A 9,361-nucleotide genomic window follows, 5' to 3' on the forward strand; every position below is an offset into this window, starting at 1 on the left:
TTGGATCATTCTTTTGTTTACCGGAGTTCTTCATGGAGACTCTACATGATGGTTCATCAAGGATTTTTCTCTTCGCGAAGCGTTCATCAAAAATTCTTTTCACAGAAGCTCAAGCTTTCTTCATCTTCCAATCCGGAGTGCATTTCTTTCTACCATATCATTGGAGGTAGTATTATGTCATTCTTGATAATTTGAGTTCATGTTTTCATGATTCACATGTTGTCAAGATTGAGATATTTCAAATCCATCAATCTCGTCATTGGAGTTATCTTGGGTTATATTTCACCTAAAGCCTTCCCTAAGGATGGTTGCTATCTATGGCGTTTATAAATGACCCAAGTTATTCATCTATCCTCCTGGTGAAATAAGTTTCTCGTCTCCTCGTTAATATCAATCCAATTCTTTTTACCGTGAGTGGCAGGTTGTCACCTCATAATTTGAGACGTATTTCCATAAGCCCACTACAAGCTTATTCTTTTCGTTGTTGGTTTTCCAACAATTCCGTTCGACCCTTCTCTTTAAGATGCTTTTCAAGCTCATCGGAGGTAGAAGATGTTGTTTTCTTCTCCGTTCTTTTGTTCCGTCGATACAACATCTATTCTTTCGTTCCGGAGGCTTTGTGTTGTTGCTCTCTTCAACCCATCATCTTGTTTGTCAAGATCATGTTCAGTTCCTTCCATTGTCAGTCGAAGTGCTGCCCAAATTGTACCATTCTTTCCCTCTCTATCTTGTTTTTAACCGGAGAGTTGTGCCCCTTTGTTCAAGTTCTTTCCGTCTTATCAAGTCTTGCATGTCTTATCAAATGGAGTGATGTTCGAATTTGTTCTTCCATGTTTGTTTTTCCTAACGGAGTGGTTTCAACTTCGTTCATCCCCGTTTATTCTATTCTCGGAAATGTATTAACCTTTCAAGGCTCTTTGGTCTCACTCGTTTGTCGAAGAAGCAACTTAGTCTTACCTCTTCTCTTTCTCTTCCGTTTTCCCTCCAGTGCCATTCTAGATCTCGGGACGAGATCCTCTCGTAGTGGTGGAGTGTTGTAACGCCCCGAGACCGTTGTGCCAGGTGTCTTCCAGTTATTCGCTGTTGTTGCGTTGTCATTGCTTGCGTGTCATGCATTGCATATCATGTCATCATGTGCATGGCATTTGCATACATGTTCGTCTCATGCATCCGAGCATTTCCCCCGTTGTCTGTTTTGCATTCCGGCGTTCCGTTCTCCTCCGGTGGTAATTTCTACCTTTCTTTCATGTGTGGGGATTAAACATTTCCGGATTGGACCGATACTTGCCATGCGGCCTTGGTTTACTACCAGTAGACCGCTTGTCAAGTTTCGTACCATTTGGACTTCGTTTGATGCTCCAACGGTTAACCGAGGGACCGAAAAGGCCTCGTGTGTGTTGCAGCCCAACACCCTTCCAAAGTGGCCCAAAACCCACCTAAACCTCTTCCATCATCTCGTTCTTTCGATCACGATCGCGTGGCCGCAAACCGCACCTCCTTTGGACTCTCCTAGCTCCCTCCACCTATAAATATGTGCACCCCGTTCATTTTTCGCGGACGAAACCCTAGTCTTCCACCTCCCACCGCGCCGCCGGACATGTCCGTCCCGGACCGACGTGTCCACCGTCTCCAGCCACCTCACTCCGACGAATCACGTCACGACACATCAGCATCGCCGCCCGCCCGAGCCAACCGCGGGGCGCCACGTCACCGCCGCCAGCACCCCACTTCGCCGCCGCCCGGGGCCCAGATCCGGCCCTCCCCGGGGCCGAATCGAGCCGCACCGGGCCCGCGCTCCGCCGCCCGACCTCACGAGCGCCTCCACCGCGCTGCCCCTCGAACCCTGCTGCCTCGCCACCATCGGCGAGCACCGCGCCGGAGTGCCGCCGTCCCGGTGAGCTCGCGCCTCCCTGTCTCCCTGGCTCTGCTTTTCTCTCTCTCTCTCGATATCTCCTCATCTCTCTCTCTCTGTACTTCGACAGGAAGCACGCCGCCGCCCCGATCCGCTCCCGACGCTGTTTGGAGCTCCTCCGAGGACAGATCCGGCACCCTCTCCTCTGGATCCGTCCGTTCCCGCCGATCCCTACCGTGCCCGCATCGCCGGAGACCCTCCCCCGCCGTCGTTGACCGCCACGACCTCCTGCCTCCTGCAGTCGAAGGAAGGAGACGACGAGGGGAGCGTCGCCCCTGGGCCCGACCACGTCCAAGCCCATCTCCACCGGCCCAGCCTCGTCCTGCCTCTTCCCTCCTCATGGGCCGAAGCCCATGGGTGAGCCGCCCCTCCAGCGCCCCTCCTTGTGTTCTTTTTTCTCCGGTTGGGCCAGCAGATTTTGGCCCGTTGTTGTTTTTTTCACTGACTGTAATTTTAGCTTTTTCCAGAGACACCAGTTTTTACAGAAAAACCCTCCTGTTTCATGCATATAATAACTCAACAATCGTGCATCATATGCTAAAACATTATGTATGAAAAATGCTTAAAATTGTGTCTAGTTTCATAATATGTCATTTTCATCTATGTTTAAAATATTTAAAATGATGTTTGGTTAAATTTGCTCCTATGCCATGTTAAAATGATTTAATTCATAACTATTCAACCGTAGCTCCAAACCTAACAAACTTTATATGTAAATGGGGTAGAATTTTGCCTAGTATAACATGGTGGCATCATCTTGCATGTTTAACCACCCCAAAATTGAGTTTAGGGCAGAACAGTACCGAACCTAATATATGCATATGAGGAGTTTCTGGAAATTGTTGTTCGTTGTTTCCGGCCTTATTTGAACTTGCCTAGATAGGTAGTTTTGTTGTGCTTCACCCCTTTCCATGTTAATCAACATTTAATCTTGTTGGGTACATAAACGAGATCGAACTAAATAACTTGAATGTGGAGTTTCACCAATATGCAACGCGTTGCATATTGAGCTCCACTTAATTTGTAGGATTGCTTGTGCACTTTGCCATGCCATACTTCATTAAACCGGTCATGCATCATACTTGGTTGTGCATCATACCATGTTCATGTGTTGGTTGTTTACTATGTTGTTTGCTCCTTTCCGGTGTTGTTTCTTCGGGTTGGTTCCGATAACGTCGCGTTGTGAGGAACCGTTCGACTACAACCGTTTGACTTCTTCATGGACTTGTTCTTCTTCCTTGCGGGATTTTAGGCAAGATGACCATACCCTCGAAATCACTTCTATCTTTGCTTGCTAGTTGCTCACTCTTTTGCTATGCCTATGCTGCGATACCGACCACTTGCTTATCATGCCTCCCTTATTGTTAAACCGAGCCTCTAACCCACCTTGTCCTAGCAAACCGTTGTTTGGCTATGTTACCGCTTTGCTCAGCCCCTCTTATAGCGTTGTTAGTTGCAGGTGAAGATTGAAGCTTGTTCCATGTTGGAACATGGATATTTTGTTGGGATATCACGATATATCTTATTTAATTAATGCATCTATATACTTGGTAAAGGGTGGAAGGCTCGGCCTTATGCCTGGTGTTTTGTTCCACTCTTGCCACCCTAGTTTCCTTCATATCGGTGTTATGTTCCCGGATTTTGCGTTCCTCACGCGGTTGGGTTATAATGGGAAATGCTTGACAGTTCGCTTTGAATAAAACTCCTCCAGCAAGGCCCAACCTTGGTTTTACCATTCGCCACCTAGCCTTTTTCCCTTGGGAGTCGCGCATCCCGAGGGTCATCTTATTTTAACCCCCCCGGGCCAGTGCTTGTCTAAGTGTTGGTCCGAAATGGGCAGCCTGCGGGGCCACCTCAGGGAAACTTGAGGGCTGGTTTTACTCGTAGCTTGACCTATCTGGTGTTGCCCTGAGAACGAGATATGTGCAGCTCCCATCAGGATGTTGGCGCATCGGGCGGCTTTGCTGGACTTGTTTTACCATTGACGAGGATGTCTTGGAGTACCAGGATGCCGAGTCTGATCGGAATGTCTCGGGAGGAGGTCTATTCCTTCGTTGACCGTGAGAGCTTGTCATGGGCTAAGTTGGGACACCCCTGCAGGGATTAGAACTTTCGAAAGCCATGCCCGCGGTTATGGGCAGATGGGAATTTGTTAATGTCCGGTTGTAGATAACTTGAACCTTAACTTAATTAAATTGAATCAACCGCGTGTGTAACCGTGATGGTCTCTTTCCGGCGGAGTCCGGTAAGTGAACACGGTGTTGGAGTTATGCTTGACGTAGGTTGTTTTAGGATCACTTCTTGATCATAGCTTCTCGACCGCGCTTTGCCTTCTCTTCTCGCACTCTTTTGCGAATATGTTAGCCACCATATATGCTATTCGCTTGCTGCAGCTCCACCTCATACCTTTACCTTACCCATAAGCTTAAATAGTCTTGATCGCGAGGGTGCGAGACTGCTAAGTCCCCGTGACTCATAGATACTTCCAAAACCAGTTTGCAGGTGCCGATGAGTCCGTGCAGATGACGCAACCAAGCTCAGGAGGAGCTCGATGAAGATCTTGTCCTTTGTGTTGTTTCATTCTAGTTGATCAGTAGTGGAGCCCAGTTGGGGTCGATCGGGGACCTTTGTCGCATTTGGGGTTCTTCTTTTATTTTGGTTCCGTAGTCGGACCTTGATTGTATTTGGATGTTGTAATGCTTTATTCATGTATTGTGTGAAGTGGCGATTGTAAGCCAACTATGTATCTCTTTCCCTTATGGATTACATGGGTTGTGTGAAGATTACCTCACTTGCGACATTGCTTTCAATGTGGTTATGCCTCTAAGTCGTGCTTCGACACGTGGGAGATATAGCCGCATCGAGGGCGTTACATCGCTGTTTAACCCTCGTAGTGATCCGAAGCACATGACACCTAATTTTGCGAGACGACAAGAAACCTTTTTTTAGATTTCTCACCACAACTACAGCCATGTACAACACAGCCTGCACGATAGACGATAGCCGATCCAGGCGTGTCTGCTGGAGTCTGGTCACATGCATGGACGAACTGATCTTCCGTGTCTTGCAGGGATCGTCCAGGCACCAATGTAGTACAACACTTCTCTAGTACTATCGCTCGTCTCCCTCTTCTATTAAGTCACCCGACTTGCGGGGCCGGGGAGTGTGCATATGTTCGGTTCTCAATTGTCGTCCCACATGTGTCTGCAAACGCAATATGACGCGTGTTCCATTCGGCGAGCAGCGTGCCAGACCGACCGACCGTCTGGGGTGCGACGCGAACGCGACTGTCGTGCTGTATACTCCGTACATGTGTACCGCCGTTTTCTAGACGCTTTGCTCCATTGCGCGGGCGCAATCCATGGATACAAAATTAGTATACTATATACTATTTAAAAGTCGAGGGCGGGGCTTTTCCTGTGCGGTAGGCGGCGGGGCAGTTCCGCCTAGTCGGTTCGACAGAGGTGCGCGAAGACGAGGGAGTAGGCTGCTGCAAACGTAGGGCTGTGTGATTTGACAACGAGTTACTGCTGGACAGGTGGGGGCCCATGATTTGACTTGCCATTATCATTTTAACTGCGGTGCTACGACCGGCGTGAGTCTCCCGATTCCTGACCACCTCCATTACGAAGAAAGAGATAGAGAGGAGTAAACAAATACACTTATAGCCAACCTTGTTGTAGTATGAGTGACTAAGTGATGACTATGTATGACATGCCAACATCAGATAGCCTAATGCACCGTGTTAAATCTCCAAGAGCGCGACCGCGCGAGCGACGCGACGGTCGTGGTAGGCGCGACCATGATACGGGCTGCTGGCAGCCCTTGGATCTGAGATCAAACAGTTGCATGCTAAGTTGCTGAAAATTTACAGAATAACCCTCCAGGATAGGATATTCACCCACAGGTATAGAATCACGCCATGCAACCATTCGATCTTAGGTCCAAGGGCTCTCGGAAGCCCCTATCATGGGAGAATGGAAAGCCACTACCCTGCCGTTCGCACGCTGGCAGTTCGCTCCTACTCGTCCCGCACGTCCTTCAATACTATGGCGGTTCGCTCCTAGTCGTCCCGTCCATTCACATTACGGCAGTTCCACTAATCCTAACCCTCCTCCCAAATCCATGGCGTCCCAAATCTCCACGATCGGCGGTGAGTACAAGGTTAGAACCATCACCAGCGATGAGTTCGACGTCATCTACACCCGTTCTTCGATGACGGTGAAAGGATGCCTTTCTCGCTTCAGACGCATGTTCGAAAACTCAGATGATGAGTGGATCGCTGGGCTAGATGTTGAGTACACCACAGTCCTGGGACCATAGAAGGATCTAAAGGATGAAGAGAGGAAGAAGCCCGCCATGATGCAGGTTTGCGTACATAACGTTTGCTTGGTCTACCACATATGTCATGCCGACGTTGAGTGCCAGGATTTTAAGAACTTCCTCAAGGACAAAATAGTGAAATTTGTTACTGTAGACTTTAAGAACGACAGGTATGTCCTGCGTTGGATAGGTCTCGTTGTAGGCAACCCCTTCGACCTCCAGAAGAATCGGCTGGTGTCCTCTCGTCAGCCTTCAATGCTGACCCTGGCAAGAGCCATGGTTCATCCTTCGTACGGTAAACTGGAGAAACCTCCATACACATTTCATTGTCATGCGTGGCAATGGAATGTAGTAGATATAGACCACATCCACTACGCTGCAATGGATGGCTACCTTTGCTTCAATATCTATAAGGGTTGGATGAAGAGCAACAGCCAAGTATGCGGTTCAAGCAAAGTATCGGCCAAGAGGAAGTGGGACAAGGACGAAGTCGAGGACGTGGACGAGGACTCCGAGTAAGGTGGCAGTGTCGTTGCTCATGGCGGTTCTAATGCAGTGTCTACCGGAATAGTTGCAAAGTTTAATTTCAGGTGTGCTTAATTTAATTTGAGGGGTGTGTTGTGCTGAGCCCCCAGCAAAACTATGTTATGTTTCTTCTCGTTACTTTAACTCTTCAGTACGTACATACTAGTATTTCTTACATTTCATCTTTTAGTTGGTATAGTACTACCACTCGTTTCTTCACATTATATACGTACAATATATATGGCCAACATCATATAGCCAGCAGTTTAGTTGTCAAAGAATTTCAGGGTGCTTAGTTTTGTCAAAGAATTCCAAGATGCTTAGAGGGTGCTTGGATCCAAGGGACTTATTTTAGTCTGACTAAAAATAGTCTCTTTAAGAGGCTAAAGTTCCAAGCACCCCTGACTAAAGAGGGGCTAAAACTAGTCTTGAGACTAAAAAAAATTTAGTCAGGGGTACCCCTACTAAAATGTGGATTAGTCCTCTCTCTGCTCATTTAACTCATCTCCTTTAACACAGGCGAGTTCTGGATTGGAGGGTTTGGAGGATAATAAATGCTCATTAACTTGATTTTAGCCTTTTTAGTATTTGGATCCAAGCATGGGTGAGGCTAGCATGTTTTAGTCCCACTACTTTTAGTCATGGGACTAAAACGTATCCAAGCACCCTCTTAGTTTTATTTGAGGGGCGGGTTGTGCTGGACACCATTATTGTGACTAGCCTTTTTAATAGTACTATATGCATAATTTGGCGACGAGCGTTCTCTATATGTACCACCTTTTTTTAATTTCATGTTTTGCTCCATGGTGCAATCCATCGATACTACTGATGTACAAAAGTATACATTTTTTAAAAGGCTAGAGGGCGGGGCAGTCTAGCTTGGTCGGTTTCATGAGAGGCGAGGGCCTTTGTGATTTGATGGCTTATTACTGCTGGAAGGCGGGGCCTTGTGATTTGTCTGTTCGTATAAATGCGCCGATGACCTGATCGAGGAGGAGCAAAGAACCGTGTAGTATACTCAAGTTTTCCACTGGAGTAGTACTGCGACGGAGGAGCACGAAACACGGTAGCCCAATGCCATATGGCGATAAAAAATGATCTAATTTTCTAGTCACCTCATTGTTAGCATTGTTCTATTCATTCCCTCGAAAAAAACATTGTTCTATTCATCCCTCGCAGAGAACGTGACACGTGCGACGAAACACCCGAAGAAAAAGATGAAACACAGGAGCAAAAGAAGAAGGAAGATTATCACCCCAAATGATCTAATTCGCCGTGGAGTCGTAACTGCTTCTTCATCGCCTCCACGACCTCCATCTCCTTGCGCGTCTCCTCCGCCATCTTCTTCATTCTATCCATGACGCGGGATTTCTCGACGCGAGCCTTCATCATCTGTTCCACGGCCGCATTATGTACCTTGACAGCAGCCGAGTGCTTGATGCGGAGCTTCGCCAACTCCTCCTTCTGTTCCATGACGAGGGCCTGCAGCATCTTCATCGAAGAACTACTATTCTCATGCGGTTTCTTCTAGCCGGCGTTCTTCTCCTTCAATACGTCGATCTCGTGGCAGAGCTTCGCCTTATCCTCCTGAAGTCGCAGGATTTCGCCGGTCGCCTTCTTCTCCGAGGCAATGCTCTTCTTCAGCAGCATCACTAAGCCGGCGGTCAACTCCCCCTGCTGATTGAGCTCAGCGGGCATGTCGTCGAGGCTCTCCTTCAGCAACTCCATCAAGCCTTGGATAAACTCGTTCTGCTTATTGAGGTTCTTATTGAGCTGATCGGGCATGCCGTCGAGGGATAACGACTCCAGCTCCACCGGCTCGGCATGTTCGCCTCCGCGGCTAGGGCGCTCCTGGGAGCCATCGCCTGCCTATGAGAGATCTTTCGAGGTCTCTGCGTGGCGGCGAGCCCTCTTTTTTTCCACAGCCTTGGTTGCCGCTCCCTTGTAATGAGTAGTTCTCGACCTAGAGCTCTGCTCACTGGCCTGGCAACGGCGGACGAAGAAGAAGCACTTATGAGGAGGAAAGGTAGAGTAATTTTCGGTTAGGTAGTTCCCCTTTTTATAACCTAAGTACTAGCACTAGTACTAATACCTGCATAGTGGGAACACGTTCAGGTTTGGTATGTACTAGTATGTGTGAGTAGGCTTTCGAATGTGATGGGAACAAGGTAAAGATTAATTGATGGTTTTGGTTTCAAGGCCCAAAACGGCTCCCGATGAGTTTAGCGGAACATAAATTTCAAGTACTACACTTCTCAAATGCGTAAAGATTATGTTACTGTCAAAAATTGGCACAAAATACGAAGGAGACCAATTGAAGTACTACTAGCAACCCACGATTTAACTACTCGCATGCGCGCAGTGGAGTAATAATGTCTTTCTTCCGCCCTCACGTCCACTCAATTTGCATGCGCTGTATTAATTGACCATCAATGAAGTGAACAACTTTTCACGCGTCAAATTATCACATGGGGTGGATCTTGGTACAAAATTGCATCCGCCCGTGTACCCGCGTGTGCGTGCGAGGGAATGAGTGCATGCGTGGCGTGCGTGCACATCTTCGCTTCGTGCATGTACCGCTAGTATGGCTCAGGGAGGACG

The 9,361-nt window shown here is 48.0% G+C and overlaps 1 long non-coding RNA gene across 1 annotated transcript; it reads left to right on the forward strand.

The window, feature by feature from the left end:
- Positions 1 to 1,537: 1,537 nt before the first annotated feature.
- On the forward strand, positions 1,538 to 4,727 carry LOC125512181 (uncharacterized). Its single transcript, XR_015608347.1, has 3 exons — positions 1,538 to 1,894; positions 1,983 to 3,164; positions 4,408 to 4,727. It is a non-coding gene; the product is annotated as an uncharacterized LOC125512181 (long non-coding RNA).
- The last annotated feature ends 4,634 nt before the right edge of the window (positions 4,728 to 9,361 follow it).

The sequence above is a fragment of the Triticum urartu genome, chromosome 6A, assembly GCF_056163025.1.
Source record: "Triticum urartu cultivar PI428250 chromosome 6A, HENAU_Tu73, whole genome shotgun sequence".
Classification (NCBI taxonomy): Eukaryota; Viridiplantae; Streptophyta; class Magnoliopsida; order Poales; family Poaceae; genus Triticum; species Triticum urartu.